At 53.5% G+C, this 20,161-nt stretch overlaps 1 pseudogene; it reads right to left on the bottom strand.

Annotated features, from left to right (window-relative positions):
* Window positions 1-3,441, bottom strand: LOC126767079 (uncharacterized; annotated as a pseudogene).
* Between the last annotated feature and the right edge of the window lie 16,720 nt (window positions 3,442-20,161).

Below are 20,161 nucleotides of genomic sequence, written 5' to 3'. Positions count from 1 at the left end.
TCATCGCATCCATGTACTTGCTCTTCTTCTTGGGCTGCCCTTCACGGCCTGCGAGCGCATCAGCTTGCGCAGGCTCAGGCCGCTGGCCTTCTCCCTGGCGCGCGAGGATCGGCCTTGCCCTTCTCGACGAGTCCCCGCAGCACCTGCTGGGCACGGCGGCGCTTACGTCCGACGGCCTCCATCACCTTGTTGGCGCGCGTTGAGCCCTGGAAACGCGGCGCTGTTCTCCACCTCTCAGCCGTCACCGGCAGCGTGACCAAAGAAGCTGCGCTGCTCATCCTTGATAAACCGAACGGGTAGGTCCTCGTCGTCGTTGAAGGTGTACTGGTTCACCGAGGCGTCGAGGATCTCGCGGCGAGACTTGGGGTCCAGCACTTCTGCGCAATCGCCAATGTACGCGCGCGGATGGCGGGGTCCGTGAGCGCGTACTCGATCTCCTCAAACTCGGTGTCCTCCTTCTTGTTCTGCTGTTGCTGTTTGCTTTGTTGCGCTTGTTCTGCTTTCTTGTCCACATTGTCCTTGTGTCGGCCTTCGCTGCTGACGCCTGGACCAGCTCCTGCGTGGTGAGCTTCGCCATATCGGGCACCAGCTGGTGCTTGCGGCGGCTGTCGACGCGACTCGTGGATGTCGAGATCCGGACGGTCCAGGTCGGCGTCAGAGAACCTTCAGGAATGCTATCCGAGCCGCTGCCGTCGTCGTCGTCGTCAGAGCTGAGGTCGAAAGCGCGTCCGCTGGTATTTTCTTCTTCGCTGCGCCGGCGGCCTCTGCGCTGAGCCTGTGTCCGCGTTCATGACGATGCGTTCCTCCTCGAGCGCGCGCGCTGGCGTCGGCTTGCTGCGCTTGGTCTTTCGTGCTCTCTCGTACTCCTTTGGGAAAGTGCCGTTGAGCACCTTGTCAACGTTGAGCTTGCGCCGCTGCCACTTGCTCTGTTTTATTCGTTGCCGCGAGGTCGTCCTCGTCCTTCTGCTTCGGCGGCCTTCCTGCCTGGCAAGGTGTCTGCTCAGCAGCCTCCTCTTCCTCTTCCTCGTTGCCGAAGCCTCCAGCACCGCGGGCGGAGCGCTGCGCAGGGACGTAGTTACGCTGTAGTTGTCCACGTCCATCAGATGCTCTTCGCCCTCGGTCGCCGGGTGACTTCGCCGCCGCCCTCGATGGAGATGACGCCGGCCTTTTCCGCCTCGGTGGGGGTCGACTTCAAAGGCCGAAGGTCGTCGCCGAGGGTTCCAGCTTGTCCTGGCGCAGAGATTGACGTTCATGACGCTGAGCGATCGCCGGCCTTGTCCTCGCCGTCGCCGTAGCCCTTGTCCGGCAGTTGGCTGAATACTCGTCGATCAGCGCATTTCAACGGTGTGCTCGGCTTCTTGCTCATCGCCTTGTTCTTCCGGGAAGTTCGCCAGTTCCTGGTGACGAAGGCATCTGGGCCGTTGGCGACGTGCCGAAGCCGCTCGCTCGGCTTCGGCGTTCGTGCCAGCGTTCGGCCAGTAGCCGAGCAGACCCACCGGCGAAGTTTCCGGTCCACGAGCTTCTTCTGCTTTTTCTTCAGCTCCTTCGGTGCTTCCGCCGGACCTCGGCGGCAAATCTTGGTCGCGCCCTGGACCGTCAGCCGGAACTTGCCACGAAGTCGTGGAGCCTCGCCGTCTTCTTCTTCTTCATCGTTATCGGTGGTGTCGCGCAGGCGACAGCTGTTGAAGTATCGGCGTCTTCGTCATCGGCGTGCCCCATGCCGTCCGCCGCGTCGTCGCTGGCGGTGCGAGCGGTACCTTCAGGATGTTTTCGTACAGCGCAGAAGGCGGCGCAGATCGCCGACGCCCACCTGTTGAGGTCATGCACAGGTAGACCAGTTCTTTGGTGCCTTTGGCGCAGAGGCCTTTTTCGGTCGTCCGTGACAAAGCGCAGTTCACGGGTACGTCTTGAGGAAGCCTTCGGCCCGCGCGTACAGAACTTGGAGAAGTTCGCAACGGCGGCAGAGAGATGGGGAGAACTTTGCCGTACCCCACTGGCACGTTGGACTGTACGGCAGCCCGAGGGGTCAGTGACTTCACAACCTCCGCGAAGACTTTTGGGCGTTGAACATGGCGGTCGACATTCTTGGGGCTTTGTAGCCCGCGCAAACGACGGTGATTTCGGCGGACTCCATACGCGAGCAGTTGCCTTCGTCGCCTTCCCAATTTTTCTTCGAACAGCTCCTCATCACCCAGAGCGAAGCCAGAAAGTCCGCGACCGGAATATTCGGTGACAACCGTTACCGCCGTGAAGCATCGAGCAGGCCACGGCACGCGGCTAAAGCAACAGCGAGTTCTGGTCGGCATCAGGATCCCGCGCCCACACACCACCAACTGCCCGCACCGTCGTGAATGACGCAGTCCACCGGCTCCTTCTTCAGCCGTCGCGGGACAATCATCTTACGGGTTTTGTCATCGGCGGCGTCGCCCACAAACCAAGCCCCTTGCAGCCGCGGATAAGCGGGATGTACAAGGATCCACGCCGACAATTTGCCCTTGCATCGGCATGTACTGGCAGCGACCTGGCACCAGCCACCGGTGTTGCGGCAACCAACCAGCACCTGACTTCAGCGAGGAAGCCATATTTTCGGTTGAGCTGAATAAGCTGAAGGCAGAACGCGCGTAGCCCTTGGTCCTGGCCGCCGTAAAGACGCGTCCGGAACGCGTCTTGGCCTTTTTCGGATCATATCGCACCACTTTAAAAAAAAAAGATATATAGAGAGAGTGTGTGTGTGTTGTGGGTTTTATTTGGCGTTGCCTACAAACTGCAAGAGAAACAAAAAAAAAAAAAAGAGTGCGTCGCGCAAACTCACAGCGAAAGTATATTTTAAAAAAGAACAAAGAGAGAAATCAGTTCCTTCATACTAATTGACCAAAAGAAAAGAAACAGAAAAAGAAGTAATCGTTTCTTTAATTGCGGAGAAGAGAGAGGGAAGAAATGGAGCCAGAATGAAGATTCAACGAGAAGAGGGAGGGAAGAAAAAAGAACCATAACGCAAATGACAGTCACGCTCAGAAAAACAAAATAGTCGCAGAGAGAGAAAGCGAGAGAAAAAGAATAGCGAGGGAGAGAGAGAATAAAAAAAAAAAGAAATCGCTTCAGCACCCCCGGTGATCCTTTTTTTCCCCCCGCTTCTTCTTTTTCCCTTTTTCTCTTTTGAAAAGGGGATTTGTTCCGTGATGTGCCCAATGGCGTTTAATGTACAGCAAAAGCAAAAATTGAAAGACCAGGCAGAAGAGGGGCAACAACAACAAAACCATAATAAATTAAAAAAAAAAAGGGCGTTCGCTTGCTTCGCCTTCGCGCAGAAAGAGAGAGTAGTCAAGAGGACAAACTGCTGACGATGGAGTAAAGGGAGAGACAGAGAGAACGGGAGAGAGGCGAGAGTCATACCGGGTACAGCTCACAGCCGATACGCACGCAATGAGCATCGACATCCATTCCCTTTCTGACTTAACACGCCGTTGCGAGTCCTCGTCGCCACCGCCGCTAGCAGACGGCTGTTACTTCGAGGGAAACAGATATTCCTGAACGGTTTCTGGCGGTCAAGGCGGATTCATCGTTTCGTCAGAGCAGAGAGCGTACCAGCAGAACCAACGCGGCAATGCGTTTAAACGTAAACATACAAACTCTTCGTCGCTGAGACAAAAGTAGGTGTCCCACAAGATAAGGCAGCAGTAGCGGCAGCTCAGCACCAGCATGCAGTGCAGCCACGAGCGCAAACCTTCACGCCGACACCGATAACGGCAAAAGTAGGCTGGAGAAGGTATCCGGCGATATCAATACGGTATCCAGCCGGATGCCTGCGCGCGCAATGCCGGGCTGTCAGTGCGAAGCTGTTCAGAGGAGACCGAGTAAGCGTCGCCGCACCAATACAAATCCGCTTCCACACCTGTAAAGGCGTCGATGCAGGCATGGCTGTCAGTACGCGTCGAGCGCTGCGGGGTGAAGAGGTTGAGCTGGTGCTCGATAAAGCCCAGTCCGCTGCCGAGGAGGGGAAACGCGAAAAGCACCGGAGGGGAGGTGCTGCGACCTTCGCCCCCGCGCGCCCGCACTGGCGACCGCCAGTTGAGAGAGACCCACCAGTGTGCTCTTTCCATGTTGCACGGAGCTGCTCTCCGGTGCGGTGCAGCTGTGCGTCGTCCTTCGATGTCAGGCCGAGCTACATGCCCCTCCTCCTCCTCCTTCTGTTCGCGACAGCCAGGAGTGCGTCGGTCAGGAATACTTGTTAAAACGGCGATATAAGGTCGTCCATGCCCCTGCACGCGTTCTCACCGGGGAGAAGGGTGCTGCGCCCACAGGAAAAGACTGCGCCATGGAGGCGACAGAGCCGTGCGAGGCGCTGCGCGAGTCGCGGCAGGTCGAGCGCCAACTGGCTCCAGCCAAAGCTCGTGGGCAGCAAAAAGGCTATCTCCTCCCTCGGTGGTACTCAGCGGCGACGCTGGCGGCGTTCAGAAGAGGGACGTGGCCGCCTCCTCGAAGGTGTCCTCCGCCTCCCCCCGCCCCTCCGCTGCCAAGGAGTAATGGCGCGGTACGCCGCAAGACGACCACCCACGCGCGACGAAGACACCTCCCGCTTCGCCCTTTCTCCCTTGGAGGATGTACCCCTCCATGGCGGCGAGGTCAACGTAGCGCTTTGTGTAGCCGGCGTACTGCTGCCGCTTACGGGACAGCTCCGCCCTCTGTCGGGCCAGTGATGGCGGGGCATAATCAAAGAGCAGCCGCCACACGGGCTGGCCGCAGCACTGCGGGTCGGCGAAAGCCACCCCACGCCAACGCGCGCAGCGTCGTGCTGTCCACGGAGCTGCCCATGCGGACGGTAAAAGACGCTAAGGGGTCAGCGCTCGACGAAGTGACAGCGGGGGCCCGCGTGGAGCCGCTCCAGCCCTCGCCCTCAGCGCGGCGGCGTCACGTGAATGATGAAGCTGCGCAAGTCAACGATACGGGTGACGTCGGTTCCCGCGTGAACGCCTGGCCCTGCAGCACCGCCGCCGGCGGCAGGACCTTAAGGAGCGGATAGGCCTCCGTGACGTAGGCGGAGAAGTCGTCCTGCTCCCTCGTGTAGGCGCGCTCCGCCGCACTCGTCTCCCACCTTGCCCAGGATCGATCGAGCAACAGGCCATGCAGCAGAGGGTGAAGTTGGTGTGTTCTCTCGCTGGTTGTCTCGCTGCGCAGCGGAGAAGGAGAGCAAGCGCGCCCTTTCCTGTTGTTTGCCCGCTTCAATGGCCGCGCGGTCACTGTCCAAAAAGACGACTTGGCCATCCTCAGCCGCGTCTGCGCGCCAACGAGCAGGCGGCAGCTCCAACAGCTCCCCCTGCGCTGGTTGAGCAAGTGCCGGTTCACGCTGGACGGGCTCGGACGTAACGTGCAGCACCGCATTGCCTCCTGCATCGTACTGGATGACTCGTCGCAGCACTGCGCCGCCCACGCGATAAGGAACGCCTGGCGGGTTGCGGATTGCTCGTCGACCGTCCAACCTTGGGCTCGCCTTTGTTGCGCGTGTAGTAGACGTCAGTGACGGATGCAACGCACTTTGTCGAGGTCGAGGTGCAAAGGTGTGGAGAAAACGAAGAAGTGGAGGACCAAGAGAGGGACTGCGAAGGGGAGAAGGGCTGCTCGGCCACCACCACTCGAGGAGACGGCAGGTGCGCCAGACGCCATGGGAGCCGCTAAACGTCGATCCGATAGTTGAGGAGCCGCAGGCACACGGCGGCCGTGCGGTGGAGATGCCCCAGTGGTGCTGTCATGTTATCTGCATAGGGGAGGATAGGGAGTAGAAAAGAAAAAAAGAGTGGAAAAGAGGGCGAACGCCACACAGAGGCTATGTTTTTTTTTTTTTTTATTGACGGCTAATGGTGTGTGTGTGCGTGTGTGTGTGTGTTTCCTCTGTCTTTCACTTCCTGTTTGTTTATATTTCTCCTTCTTGATGCACTAAGGAGCAAGAACGCAACTTCTCCTGTTTCTGCCCTGTTTCTTTCGCTAGCGAATGCGTGGCAGAGCTAAAAGAGAAAAAGGGGAAAAAAAAAGGTCAACCAAACAATGAAGGCGTATGCCGCCCGGGGCTCGTTCGATTATTTGACCTTGTGTAGATTATTAAGGAAAAAAAGAGAGAAAGAAGATGAGAAGACAAGAGAAGAAGGAAAGACGGGATGAATGGAAGTGCAAAAAGATCGCAGGAGTCGACGGACGCCTTTGACGATCATGAGCTGGTGCATGAAAGAAGAGAGGGGGGACCACGCGCCGAGGCTTTTTCATCCTCTGCGCATGCACCCCCCCCCCCCCCACCCCCACTGCCTCCCCTTTCGTTCTTCTCCGTTCACGGCAAGAACAATTAAGAGGCCAGAAGGGCCGCCGCCAAACTGTGTGCTGCTCTTCAACATCGACACGACACACACGTCAATCACTCCTTTTTTTTTTTCTGGAATACTTTTTTCTTCTTCTTCTTTCTTCTTGCGGTAGAAGGGAAAAAAAAAGATGTCTTCTTTTCCCCGTGGTGTGGGAGAGGGGGGAGGGGGAGCAGCTACTATTTTTAAAAAGAAAGAGAGAAGCAGAAATGACGGTGGATGTCTTTTCGTGGTTGGTGCCTTCTTTTTTATTATTTTAGGCAGAGAGGGAGTCTATTTCATCGCGTACTCGTCATGCAAGGCTCGTTCCCCTTGTCAATCTTTGTTGGGCCCTTGCTTCCATTCGTTTCCTCCTCCTCCTCCTCCTCCCGTTTTTCCTTTCACGATTCAAAAGGCTAATGACACCACAGTAGTTCTCTCTTGTTTGCGTTTTTTTTTTTTAGCGTAGCCTTTTTGCTGCAGCCTTCTCTTCGTTTGCCGTTACGGCCACTGAAGCTCCTTCCTCTCCTTTATTCTTCCCTTTCCCTTCGTCTCCACCTGCTCTCCATTCTCGACATACACAAACACACTCACACTACACGCAACAGCAGCAAAAGCTCGCGCGGGAGTAAGAGAGACAAATAAAATAAAAATATGTCTTCTCTTTTTTTTTCCTTTGAAGGACAATGAAGAAGGCGCGAAGGAGAGAAGACGGAGGAACAGGACGGTTGCCGTTCCGTCGAAAGGAGATGGAACAGAGAGAGCGAACAGAAGAAAAAAGGACAAACAAACGGAAAGAAGAAAAAAACAAAAGAGCAGTAGTAGAAGGAGGAGGAGGAGTAGAAGGAAGAAGAAAAAGAACATAATAAATAAATAAATAAGAGAAAGAAAGAGAGGCCAGCCCAAAGCAACGATCCGAATCAAAACGCGAGTGCACACACACGCACAAAACAAAAGCAAACGGGGAACAGACACACCACCACCAAAAAAAAAAAGAGAGAGAATGTGTGCGTGTGTGTGTGTGTAGAGGAAGGAGCGAGAGAGAGAAGGAGAGGGGAAAGAAAACTCTCTTTTTGTTGTTCTTTAAAAAATATAAAGATCAGAATCTTCTGTCAACTAAAAAAAAAAAAGAAAAAAAAGAACGCACAATGAGACACACAAATCAGAGAGGGAGAGAGGACAAAAAAAAAAAGCAAAAGAGGAAAATCACAACGCGCTAGATGCTGTCGTTGTTCTTCTTTTTTTCCTGCTTTTGGTTTTTTTTGTAGCGGTCATAAAACGGAATAGACTTAAAGTAAAAACAAAACAAAACACGCTACAAAAATACAAAAAACGCAACCACATACATGTATGCATGCACACACACGCACAAAGAGAGAGAAACGGACAGACAGACGGAGAGACAGACAGATGGATAGACACTTTAAACATCTTCACCGTTCGCGGCTCCCTCATCTCGTCGTCTCCTTCCTCACCATTATACGCGTAGTAAGCCTTGTTATGCATCACAAGCTCTAACAACAAAATAGTTGCTCACTGGCTCGCCCTGAAGGGGTTCTCGATAATCGCCGTCTCCCAATTCGGTGACAGCCTCGGCACGTCATAGATCGACTCCCAGGTGTTCGTCGAGTGCGGAATGCAAAAGCCAAAGGCGAAGTCGAAGCTCTTGATGAGCTGATTGCGGAAGTAGTGGCGCTCAATCATGCGAAAGGACGGGACAGGTTGTCACCATTCACACCAAAGACCACCTTCGCCCTTATCGTCAGTGCGCAGGAAGGAAGGGGGAAGCGGTAGTGGATGGAGCGGGCGGCACGTTCCTGCTCAGTGGTAAGGCCCGCCAGCTGTCGCTGCAGGATCGCTGGGTCCTGATGGTACTCAGACTCCGGGCGGCCTGCGTCGAAGATAATTTGATTCGTCGCCATGTCGCGGATCGTGAAGCGGTAGAACTCGATATTATAGGTGTTGGCAAGAAGGGGGCAGAGGAAGCTGCTGCGGGGCTGGTGTAAGACAACACCTCAGCAGGAGTCGCACTTGCGCCTGGCATTTTCCTTTTTTTTTCTTTCTTTGTTTTTTTTTTGTTGTTGTTTATTTGCTAAAACTTTTTGCTTGTTTGTTTGTTTGGATTCGCCCCTTTTTTGTATGTGTGTGTGTGTGTGTATTGTGTGCAGAGACAACGATGTCCGGATGGCGGGTATTTAATCAAACGAAATAAGAATAAAAAAATAATAAAGGAAAAAGAGAGGTAAAAGGCCTGCGGAAAAAAGAAAAAAAGGGCCAACAGAGAACGAGAAAGAGAAGACGTGGTGGAGTCCCACAGAGCACGAGCGATAGGGGTAGGCACCGGGATGGAGAAAACTCTGTTTCCTCCTTGACATGAACATCGTTTTGTCTTCCTTCTTTTTTTCTTTTTCAGTCTGGTCTCACCGGTGTGTTTTTCACGCTACGAGTGTCCTTGCTGTGAATCCTCTTTCAATCTCCTTCGTTTTTTCCCCGTTCTTTCTTTGCCTCCTTTTTTTTCTTTCTTCCGAACACCGGTGTTTGCGTGTGAGCAGTTGCCTGCACATCGCTGCAAAAAAAAAACTTGTTTTTTCTGTCCTCTTCCATCTCTTCAACTAATTCGTCTATTTCCTCTTTGTTGTTGGTACCACACGCACGCTCCGGCGATTCATTTTTTTTTCTTTCTCTTCTGTCTTTTTTCATCGTTTTGTTGACCGTTCACGCGTCTAATAAAAGCACTCCTTGAATGGTGCTGAACCTTCTGTGGAGCAAAGTTCTTCCCGCTGCCGTTGTTCTCGTGCAACGCTGAACTCTCTCGCAGCGCAGAGAAAAGGAAAAACAAAAGAGAATAGCGAAAAAGAAATGGAGAAAGGAAAAGAAAGGGAAAGGAGAAATACGGAGAAAAGAAAGAAAAAGAGAAAGAGCGCCGTTTGTAGAATATGAAACGACGGAAGTATGACTGTGAGGGAAGAAAAAAAGAAAAAAAGGAGAGACGAGAGAGAACGTGAAATGGAAGAGACATAGTGATTCAGTTTAGGCGGTATGAGATAGAGAAAGAGAAGGGAGGAAGAGCCTAGCAAACAGAACAACAAAAAAGAAAAAAGAGATGTTGGGGTGTACAATAAGATGCGTGTATGCAGGGCGTTTCGCCAGTCAGAAGAACACGAAGAAACTCTCTTTCACTTACGTTACGCACAAAAAAAAAACACACAGTGTGCAAAAAAGAGGTCGTTGTCTGTCCGTCTTCTCTCTCCGTCTGCCTGCTTGTTGTTTTGGGGTGGGTTCAAGAACAATGCTGTCTACCACGGCATGGGGAGCCCCACTGGTAGCGCGTCTGCTCCCCTGCGTTTGAGTACAGCAACGACATCGGCTGACCCGTAGACGGATAAGGGGAGGCGACAAAGGCTGGTAGGGGAGTATGCATTTCGCCTTGGCAGAGGACGACAGATAAAGAAGAAGGGCGGGTCTGTGTGGGGATAAGCGGACGGCTCTGCAGCGCTGCCTGGCGCGGTAGGCAGTGCCAAGCACCTGGATCCCGCGGCGGCCGCGATCTGTCATCGGAAGTGGATGCGGCGGGCCCTGTTGTTGATGTTGATGTTGCTGTTGCTGCTGCTGCGGCGGCGGCGATCAGGAGCGGCTCGCCGCGTCGATCGAATTCACTGGCTGGGACTGGCGGCGAACTCGCCGCAAGGTGCGAGTGGCGGTGGACGAGCCCGCTGCGCGGATGCGAGGCTGGGAGCCCGGCAAAGACACCGGCGTGCACGCCGCGCTGGCTGCCACGCAAGGATGGAGGCGGTGGTCCGCGGAAAGGCTCTCTGGCTAACGTCTTCCACAACGTCATCGTTGTAATTGCCGCCGATCCCTCTTCCTCCTCTTCCTCCATCTCTAAGCTCTTGCGCATCGAGACTTCTCGCGGCTGCTGCCCTGAGGCTGGGGTCCGGGAGGCCGCCGCTCTCGCGGTGCTGCCACGGTTCAAGCAAAGGTCGGCCTCGTCGCTCGCGGTCAGCGAGACTCGCCTTGCGGCCTGGAGGCTCACCAGCCGCCGCTCTCTCCCGGCCTCCTGCGTCAACACCGCCTGCTGGCGAGCGAGGGCCTGCGCTCGAACGGCAGCCCTTGCCCTGCCGCTGGAGTTCCCGGGCGTGCTCGGCCTGTCTCCTGTGGTGCGCTGCTGCTCCATCTGCCACACGTATTCCCGCTCGGCGAGGAGCTCGGCCAGCTCGTCGGTTGTCATGCGCCTCCTCCTGGGGGTTACCCCAGCGAACACAGAGGAGACCGGGTGGGGAGAACAGAGGTGCTGGGATCCACGTGTGAACGCCGGGCTACCAGTTCTGCTCGCTGGGGTGTAAAAAAGGAAGAGAGGAGGGCGCGACCACTAATCGGTCTTCGCCATTTCTGTCGCGTTGCCGCTCGGAGAGTCTTCCTCCGCCTTCTTCCTGCTGCGCCGGCTCGAGCGTAGGGTTTTGCGCCGCCGGTGGCGTCGGCTGCTCTGACCGCTGCCCTCTCGCCCTCCTGCCCCCGCCTTCTCCCCATAGCCAGCGTAGCCCCGGCGCTGCTGTACGAGGTGTTGTTGACGTTGTTGGCCCCATCAGACCCCTCGCCTTCAGCGCAGACGACGAGGGTGGAGAAGAAGGCAAGGGGTTGCGGTGTCGGCCGCACGTCCCGCTCGTTCGCAGGCGACGGCACCGTTGAGGATCTCGAACTGCTGGTCGCCGCCCCGTCCGCGTACAGCCGGCGCTGGCCTCTGCGGCCGCGGTGGCTGTTGTGCAGAAGGGCTCGGCAACAAACGCGACCCGCCGCGGATGTCCACGGGGAGGTCGTGATGGAGGCTCCTGCGCTCTGCGGTTGCAGCGATCGGCGTGGCGGCGGGATGGGACGTGAAGCAGTCGAGTCCTTCCTCATAAGAGTCGTCCCGTCGCCGGCCACCGCCGATGGTGCCGGCGCTGGCAACTGCGTGTTGCCGCCACCGCCCCTCTGCTCAATGTATGACTCCACAGAGAGGGCCTGCGGAGAGGCGGCGAAGACAGATGATGCCGCGGCGGTGTGGGTGGTGGCGCGTTGCACGGCGACATCGGCGCGGGTCTGTTTGATGAATCGCGCCAGCCCATCCGCGCCCATCGCCGTAGTGCATTCCATCGGCAACAGCGTCTCTTCGTTGTCCTCGGCGTGTTCGTATGAACACGGCCTGCCTCCACGCCGTTGCCATTGCCGCCGCCGCCTCGCTGTCTGCTGGAGCGGCGATATGGAAGGAGCTCGCAGGGGGACGATCGGTGAGAGGGTTGTGACTGCTGTGGTTGTTGCCGCTGTCATCGTCCGTGGCGATGGGAAAACGATTCACGGGCGCGGTCTTTTCAGGCAGCTGCAATGCAGGCTGTCGTGCCGTCTGCAAGGCCCAGCGTCCTGCCATCGTCCGGTGGCAGAACCTGACGTCCCTCTCGTGAAGAGGGTCTGCCATGCCACGGGCACATCCGCCCACCGCCGCCAGGTGCCGGTGGAGGGCGGAGGCACTGAGCTTGCGCAGGCTGCCCGAAGACGAGGGGATGGCACCGCCGCGCCGGGGTCGCGCACGCGGATCGTCTTTCGTGAAGCGATGGTCACACGCGGCCGCTGGAGTGCGTGGTGCGGGAACGGAACGCGAAGAGTGCCTCTGTGCGCGCTGCTCATCGCTAAAAAAGGAAAAGAAGAAAGAAGGTCACAATTCAATGTGTGTGTGTGTGTGTGTAATAGGTGGGTATGCGTTTGTTGTAAGAAAAAAAGAAAAAAGAAAAGAGACATAAGAGATAGAAACGCCTCTTCCAAGAAAGGATGTTTGGATGGTATAAATAAAAAAAAGGAAGGAGAAGGAGAAGTTTTTTTTTTTAAAAGGAGAGTGTGGGAGAGCGAGAGTAGCTGTACAGGGTGACAAAAAAAAAAGAGGGAGAAATGTGTGTGTGTGTGTTGCCTTCGTCGTTCTTTTGTTGTTTTAATTGAGCGGTACTGATATGTAAGTACGCAGGAGAAAGCAACGAAAAAGGAAAAAATAGGGGGAGCAGAGAACACGTGTGAGTGAGGGGAGAGAAAGAGAGATGGAACAAAATCGAAAAGGGAACATGTCTTGCAAGCGCGCGCGGTGCAGTGACGCTCATTTAGCTGCGCTGGTGTTTTATTCATCTTGTTTCTCTCTCCGTACTCGCCCTGCACGCAACGCCAGCACGGACGGACCACCGTCTTTCAGGCCTTCTTCATGTGTCTACGAGACAAAGGCAGTCCGCCTTACCACGCGTCTCTTCGCTCTCGGACCTGCTGGAATGCCTTTGGCTGTGTGCTTGTGTGTATATGTGTTTTTTTTTGTATGCATGTGTGTTTGTGTGTGTGTGTGTGTGTGCGTCGAGAAAGGGGGATGCGGCCGCTGCAAATGACCGTCTCTCACCGTGACAGAGAGGAAGAGAAAGAGAGAAAAGGGACTGAGAGCGTGGGACGAGGAAAGGCACAAAAGAGCAAAAAAAAAAAAAGGGGGGAAAAGGAAAAAAAAAATAACAAAAAAAGAAACGATCCCCCGAAAAAAAAAAAAAAAAAGAGTTGCGATAATCAAAAAAAAACAGGTACAACAAAGATGTTTAGATGCGGGCATTTTATTGTTATTGTTGGCGAGAAAAGGGGAGAGATGCATGTAGTACTGCTGTCGGCTGTAAGCACATGCTGTGTGGAAGGGAAAAAAAAAAAAGAGGCAAGAGAGAAAAAGACAAGAGGTCCTGCGGAGAGAAAAAAAAAAAATGGTAGAGTTGACGGCAGAGAGAGAGAAAGACAGAAAAGGACGCAAACATCCACAAAAATAAGAAAAAAAAACTAAAAAAAAAGGGGAGGCGGAAACGGAGTTCCTGGTGTCAAAAGCGTCGCAGCAACGGCACTGAGGTCTCAGTAAAACGTGCGGCGGTTAAAACACTCTCCAAACTTATTGCTGCTGTTGTCTCTCTCCATTTTTTTTTTTTTTAGTGTTTCTTTCGCATCGCAGGAAAGATTCGCAAAAAAAAAAGAAAAAACAGACGACAGAGGCAGCTCAAAAACACAAACACAAAACAAAAACAAAAAAAACACGGAAAGAAAAAAAAAGATAACGATAAGAGCTCACTGCATCTTTTCTCTTCTTTTTTTTTTTTTCTCCCCTTGCTATGAAGGGGGAGAGAAGGGGGAAGCGGGAAAGGAACGAAACACACACACACCTTTCTAGGCGCACGTGTAAAGAGACCTCTCTGTAGCCATCACTGGCGACCCGATGAAGTCACCTCAAGTCTTAATGTATGTATGTATGTTTGTTTCTTTGTTTGTTTTTCTTCATCTCGTTCTTTTGGCTTGGCAAAAGAGTGAGAGAGAACAAAAAAAAAAGAGGGGGGACGGGAAGAAAAAAAAAAAAAAAAAAAGAAAGAGCTCACAGGTTAGAGGTGGGGTAGAGGATCTGCTGAGCGGGGTAGAAGGCTCCAGGGTTCATGAGGTTGTCCTTGTCCAGCGCGGCTTTGATACGCTCCTGGACGTTGATGTGAACCTTGCCGTGCTCCTGCTCCACAAACTCCACCTTCGAGACGCCAAGTCCGTGTTCGCCAGACACCGTGCCGCCTAGTTCCAACCGCCTTTGTGATCATGCGCTTCTCTAGACCTTTGAGAACCTTCCGCTCCTCCTCCGTCGTAAAGGGGTTGTTGATGTGATAGTTCCCGCAGCTAATGTGCGCGCAGATGTAGCACTTGAGGCCGGCCTCCGCAAAGATGTCCTCTGTGTACTTGATGATTTTCGCGAGTTGAGACAGCGGCACGCAGACGTCCGTGCCAAAGACACGTCGAGCTTCCCTCGACAGCGCATCGCGGCAGGATAGCAGGTGCGCCGGGCGGACCAGTAATCGTCCATCTCCTTTCCAGGCTTCAAGGTAACGCATAGTCGTCGGCTTTCCCCGCGTCATAGAACGCGCTCTGCACCAACTTGTAGTCGCGCTTGATGTCTCGCAATGACTTATCGTTGCCCGTGAATTCGAGGAGGATGGTGGCCGTGGTGGGCAGCTTCATCTTGCTATAGGCATTCGTGCTCTCCATGTTGTACCCATTCATCAGCTCGCACCGCAGCAGCGTCTGCGGGGCGCCACGCTGTTTCATGCAGACAACCGCCTTTCTGCATCCTCTGTCGTCTTGAACGTAACGTAGCCGCCGGCGCTGTACTTCGTCGCGGGATAGAGCTTAAAGCACACCTCCACCACGATGCCCAGCGTGCCCTCGCTGCCAATAAACAGCTGGGTGAGCTCAAGGCCCGCGGATGACTTGCGCGACCTGCCGTGTCTGAAAGAGGTGCCTCTGGTGTCACGACACGCAGCGCAATAACATTTTCCCGTGTTGTCCCGTAGCGCAGTGTGGACATCCCACTGCCGGAGGTGGCGACCATGCCGCCCACGGAGGGATTGCTCGCCGGATCAGGGCCGAACAGGAAACCCGCGCTTCTGTGCCTCCTTGTTCAGCGTCAACTTCTTCACACCCGCGCCGACCCACACGCATGAATTCGCCTCGTCGAACTTCAGTGTCACGAATGTTCGATGTGTCAATGACAAGACCACCCGCGTAGGGAATGGCCGCGCCCTCCACGCCTGTGCCAGCGCCACGCGGGGTCATTGGAATCTTATAATTTGCACAAATCCGCACAATCGCGACGACTTCCTCGCAGCTGGCGGGCAGGACCGCGGCCGCCGGCAGCGCGGGTCTGTGTGGTGACTGGATCTGCTGTACAGCGCAGCTTCTTCTCCAGCGATGAGCTGTCTCGTGGGGTCAGGGAGCACGCTTCGAATCTCGTCGAGTGCTTTCGCGTACTTTTCTTGACGGAAGCCGCCAACGGCTCCAATTGTACGCGCGGGGAGCCGCAGGAGGTAAGTGTTCCGTGCTGGAAGCCATCGCGGAAAAGAGAAAGGAGAGGGGAAGGAAAAGAAGAGAGAGAGATCTTCACTACTTTTGTTCTCTTTAGTTTTTTTTTTTTGAAGAGAATAGATGTACTGCTTTCCTTCTTCTCTTTTTTTCTTCTTCGTCAATACTGGTTGCTTTTTGCGTTACCCACGCATGCTGCGGAATGGGGGAAAAAAAGAGGTGATCTGCAATTGTGAAAAAAGAAAAAGAATGAGAAATACTAAAAAGGAAAGATAGAATGAGTGCGCCTTTGGGGACTAAAAATGCCAATTCAAAAAAAAAACAAATGAGAGAGAGGCAAAAAAAGGGGGAGAGGTTAGCATTTTTCTTGAACGATGCGGGTAGCGCTCGACGGCATCCTGTGGCTGTGCTGCGCGTTCTCACAGTGTGGAACGCAACACGGGAGAGGTTAGAAGACAGCGTCAAGACTTAGCCAACCACAAAAAGAATTCAAAAAAAAACGCAAAGAGAATGAGGAGGAGAGCTCGTTCTCCTTCCTTGCTCTTCTTTGAAGAGCACGGAGAAGGCTATCGCACTTCTTCGTTGGTGTTGGTGTTGTTGATGTTAGTGCAATAAAAACACAAAAAGGGGGAAATGCGGAGTTTAAGATAAACAAAACAAAAAAGCAGAAGAGAAGCCGTGGGCACTGTGAAAAAACAAAACAAAAAAAGACAAGGACGGACCAAACAGATCCTCTTCCATTCTTTCTTGTTTTGGACGCTGAGGAGTGAGCGTGTTTCTTATCCGCTAAAAAGAAGACACACACCATAAAAAAGGAGAAAAAAAAGAAAGCACAAGAAAAGGAGGGGTGGAGTTGCCGGCTGTCTTTTTCAATGGAGAAAGAGAGAGAGAGAGAGAGAGGGCAATACCGTCGTGCGCGACACGTTGAAAAGAGAGAAAAGGAGAAGAGAGGAGAGGAGTACAATTGCTGAGAACAAAAACGGAGAAAAAGAGAGTCGACGGCGGGGGGGGGGAAAAAGGGGGGGGGGCCGGGGATCGGGAAAAAAAGAAGAAAAAAAAAAAGAAAGCAGAAGGCAAATGTCCTTTTCTTTTATTTTTGTCTCTTTCAATTCCTTCACGTGTGGCGGCAGCAACAGTGCTGTCTCTCTTTCTCTTCCTCTTCATTCTCCTTTCCCTCTCTCCTTTCCTCCTCATATTTTCTTTTCTTTGCGTTTTCTTTTTTTTTCATTCTCTCTCTCTCTCTCTCCTATGCTTTGTTGCCGCCGCTGTCTCCGCGAAGCGCCTTCGTGAAGTATTGCGTCATGGTGTACGAAAACACCAGCCGCGGCGCCGACGTGATGAGTTTGGGCGTAATTCCCTTGTAGAAGGCCGAGAAGCCTCCTCCTTCACCGTCTTCACAAACAACTGCCAGCCAGACATCTTGTCTGTCAACTTCTGAGCTTGAATGCGGGTCTTGATCACATCCATGGGCGACGTGCAAAGGACCCCGACGGAGCCGCCAACGGTAGACGCGATGATGTTCTGCGTAAAGGTCGCGTCGTGATAGTTCTTCAAGCCGAATACGTACTCCTTCGTGAAGGCAGTGCCTCCAAACAGCAGAAAGGAGCCGGGGGCGTTGCGGACGGCGGTGGTCACGGTGCCCGCATACAAGTTTACCAATTCCCTCTGATCGAATGACAGAGAGCATGCTGCGTCCTTGTAGCGCGCCGGTGTTCGTCTGGTTCAGCACCTTCATCCGGTCAAAGGGCAGGAGAACAACCTCGGAGATGCCCACCAGGCAGCCGGCGGTGGCCTCCAGCATCATGGAGCCCTTGCCGCCGCGGATGAACTCTCCTGTTTCCCTGTTCTTTTTGAAAAAGACGCCGCTGTGGTTTTTGTAGAGGTAGTCGCGGCAGTACGGCTGACCCGCGAACTTCACCACTCGCTGCAAAACCTTGTAGGCCACCGCGTAGGTGCTGCCGGGGTACAAAAACTTTACGCGCTCCCACGCCGTGATCTTGAACCCGGGCTCCGCCGCGCGCGCGCTCTAGCTTGCCAAACACAACATGGTTGAAGTTCTTTGCGTCTGCCGCATCGAGGCGGGGTCCACCACTCGCTGGTGGTAAGACATGTTGCCGCTTTGCCGTGGTGTCGAAGGGATGGAAAATGACAATCTCACACGCGCCCGCCATGGTGGCCGCCCCGCCGGGGCCATGAGTAAATTGTAGAGGAAGCCGCGGTCGTTATCGGGGTGGCTCATGGATGGGGATGTAGTGGTGGTGATGGTGATGCCGTGGCTGCCGCTTCTGACGCCGCTGGACGCTTGCACTTGCTGGTGTCCACTGTTCCCGCTCGAGGAGGGCGTCGGCTCTGTTGGCTCAATCTCCTGCTTGAAGTTGGCAGTGAGATTGTTAGCGGACATCCCTTTCTTTTTCTTCTCCTTTCTTTTTGTTAGTGTAGGCTTTGTTTGATTGTTTTTCTTGTGTGTGTGTGTGTTTTCTATGAATTCCTTTTCCTAATTGTCTCTCTTTTCTTTTTCACTCTTTCTCTCTCTCTCTCTCTCTCTCTCTCTCTCTCTTTCTCTATCAGTGAGTGAGTGGGTGTGAACGCACTGGCAGGACTAGAGCAAAAAAGAAGACAAAAACTCTGCGCAGATGCGAAAGAGAGATTGAGAAGTTTGGGAGAAAAAAGAAAAAAAAAAAATGATAACTACAATGGAGAGAGAAGACAACCTTTTCTTTTTTCAAAGGCAAAGAAAAGAAAAAGAAAAAAAAGGGGGATAGCAGAAGCGAAGTCGTGGGCCTCTCTCTCTCCTTCTCTACTTTTGATTCGGAAAAAAAAAAAGTCAAAAGTTAGTAATAGGGAGTGTGAGAAAAAGAGAGAGAGAGAGAAGAAGAGTTGTTTTTGTTGTTTTTGCTCGCGTTGTTGCCGCAGGAGGGTCAGAAGGGTGAAGGGAAAAAAAAAAAGGTGGAAGCCACAACGCCGCTCTGCATGAGCCGCAGACTGTGTCGACGCACAATCTCAAGAGTAGGAGATAATTAAAAAAAACGATAGGAGCAAAACTGCAAAAGCAGCTCCTTCTTCTTTTTTCTCTTTTTACGCTTTTTTGTCTCAACTTTAGTGTTATTCTGTTCGTCAAGCTTCTGTTGTTATGAATCGTCCTCCACCGCCGTTGGGGCATTTCTTCTTTTTCTTTTTCTTCTTTTTTCTTCTTTTTTTTTACGCTACTGTGAGGATCAAACCACAGTGGTCATAAAAGAAGAGAGAAAGGAGAAAAAGAAGAAGAGACGAGGGAGGAGAGTGAAAACAAAAAAAACAAAAAAAAGCGACAAGGCGGTGGCGAGTCAAACAAAAAAAGTGAAGGAAACAGAAGGAGGGAAGGGGAAAAGAAACGCACTAAAAACGCGATTAAACACTATTCACCTTACGGAGGCAAGTGGAAGAAAAAAAGAAAAAAACACGAAAAGAAAAAGAGAGGGAAAAGCTATCAACGAAAGCATGTAGCATGTCGGTGCGCGTTCCCTGAGTTGCGTCTTGTCTTGGCTGAAGGATGTGCCAAAAAAAAAAAAAAGAGTGTTCAAATGGTACGTGGCCATTCAATGGCTTTTCGGAAAAGCGATTCAACAAACAAACAGAAAAAAGTAGTTGATCCTCACCATCCTTCCCCCCTCCTCCCGTCCCACAAAAACTTCATCGGTCGAGGACACGCTCTCTCTCTCTCTGTGGGTGTGGTGGGTCAGGACTACGTCACCCCTCTCCGTCCCTTGCTTGCCTGCTTGTCTGGGTGAATACATCAAAGCCGTTGCAAGAAAAGGCGACGCGGGGGGGGGGGGAGGGGGAAAGAGGATGAGGTAAAAAAGAAAGGAAACACACACGTAATAGGGGCCGCCTGCGCGCCCCGCTGTCGCCCCGCTCATTCAATCATTCGTGTACACACTCTCTTTCTCTCTCTCTCTCTTTCTCACTTTCTCACCTTCCCACCAACGCTCTTCATTCCCTCGCATCTCTGTCCATTCACTGACCGTGCAACGTTCTTCTCCCCACTCCCCCTCCCTTTCCTTTCCCTTCCCCTTCTGATCGACGCGTCTAAAAAGATGGCATTTGTGACGGGAAAGGGAGAGAGGGACGGAGAGAAGAAGAGGGAGAAAGAGAATGTCTCTGCGGTGACCATTGCGCGGTGAACTGCCATCCTTTTGCGACGTGTTTTCTTTTTTTCGTGTTTTCAGAGAGTGACAGGGGAAAGGGGGAGGGGCGGGTGGTGGACTTTTCTCCCTCACAGGCGGTTTGCCTGTTTCTCCTTTTTTCGCTCTTTTTTTAGGGGGAGGGAAAAGGAACGACAAAGGGAGGGAGAAAGTCTTGCCGTACTGGATGGTACAATGCCAACATCTCGTTCAAGAAGCGGACCAGTTGGAGGGGGTGTGATGCTGTCCTCGGGGCACGGCACCGCGTACTCCTTCCCGCGGAAGCTCACTGCGCAAACAGGCGACACAATCGCAGCCGTGCCACACCCGAAGCACTCCACAACGCGGCCCTCCTGCACCGCCTCCACGAGCTCCTCGATGTTATATGCGCGTTCCGAAACGTCGAACTCCCCCACTGGCGCGCGAGTGCAAGAATCGAGTCGCGTGTCACGCCGGGCAAAATCGTGCCGTCAAGGGAGCCGTGATCAGCTCCTTCTTGCCCTCCTTCGTCTTCCACACAACGCAGAAGTTCATCGCGCCAACTTCCTGCACCTCGTTCTTCGCGCCAAGCCACAGCACCTGATCGTAGCCTTTCGCATGCGCCTCCTCCTGATGAGCATCGGACCAGCGTAGTTTGCGGCCAGCTTCGAGCTGCCCGTGCCGCCGGGCCACGCACGCTTGTGCTCCTCCTCCGCCAACAACTTCACCGGCTTCAACGTGGCCGCACCGCCTGCTTCCGCGGGCGGGTAGTACGGACCCACAGGGCTGGCGATAACATAAAGACGAATAGGAGGTGAAGCAGGGCTAGCGCCC

The sequence above is a fragment of the Bactrocera neohumeralis genome, unplaced genomic scaffold (genome assembly GCF_024586455.1).
Source record: "Bactrocera neohumeralis isolate Rockhampton unplaced genomic scaffold, APGP_CSIRO_Bneo_wtdbg2-racon-allhic-juicebox.fasta_v2 ctg3966, whole genome shotgun sequence".
Classification (NCBI taxonomy): Eukaryota; Metazoa; Arthropoda; class Insecta; order Diptera; family Tephritidae; genus Bactrocera; species Bactrocera neohumeralis.
The sequence above is the reverse complement of the archived record's forward strand: the minus strand, read 5'-3'. Positions and strand labels throughout refer to the sequence as shown.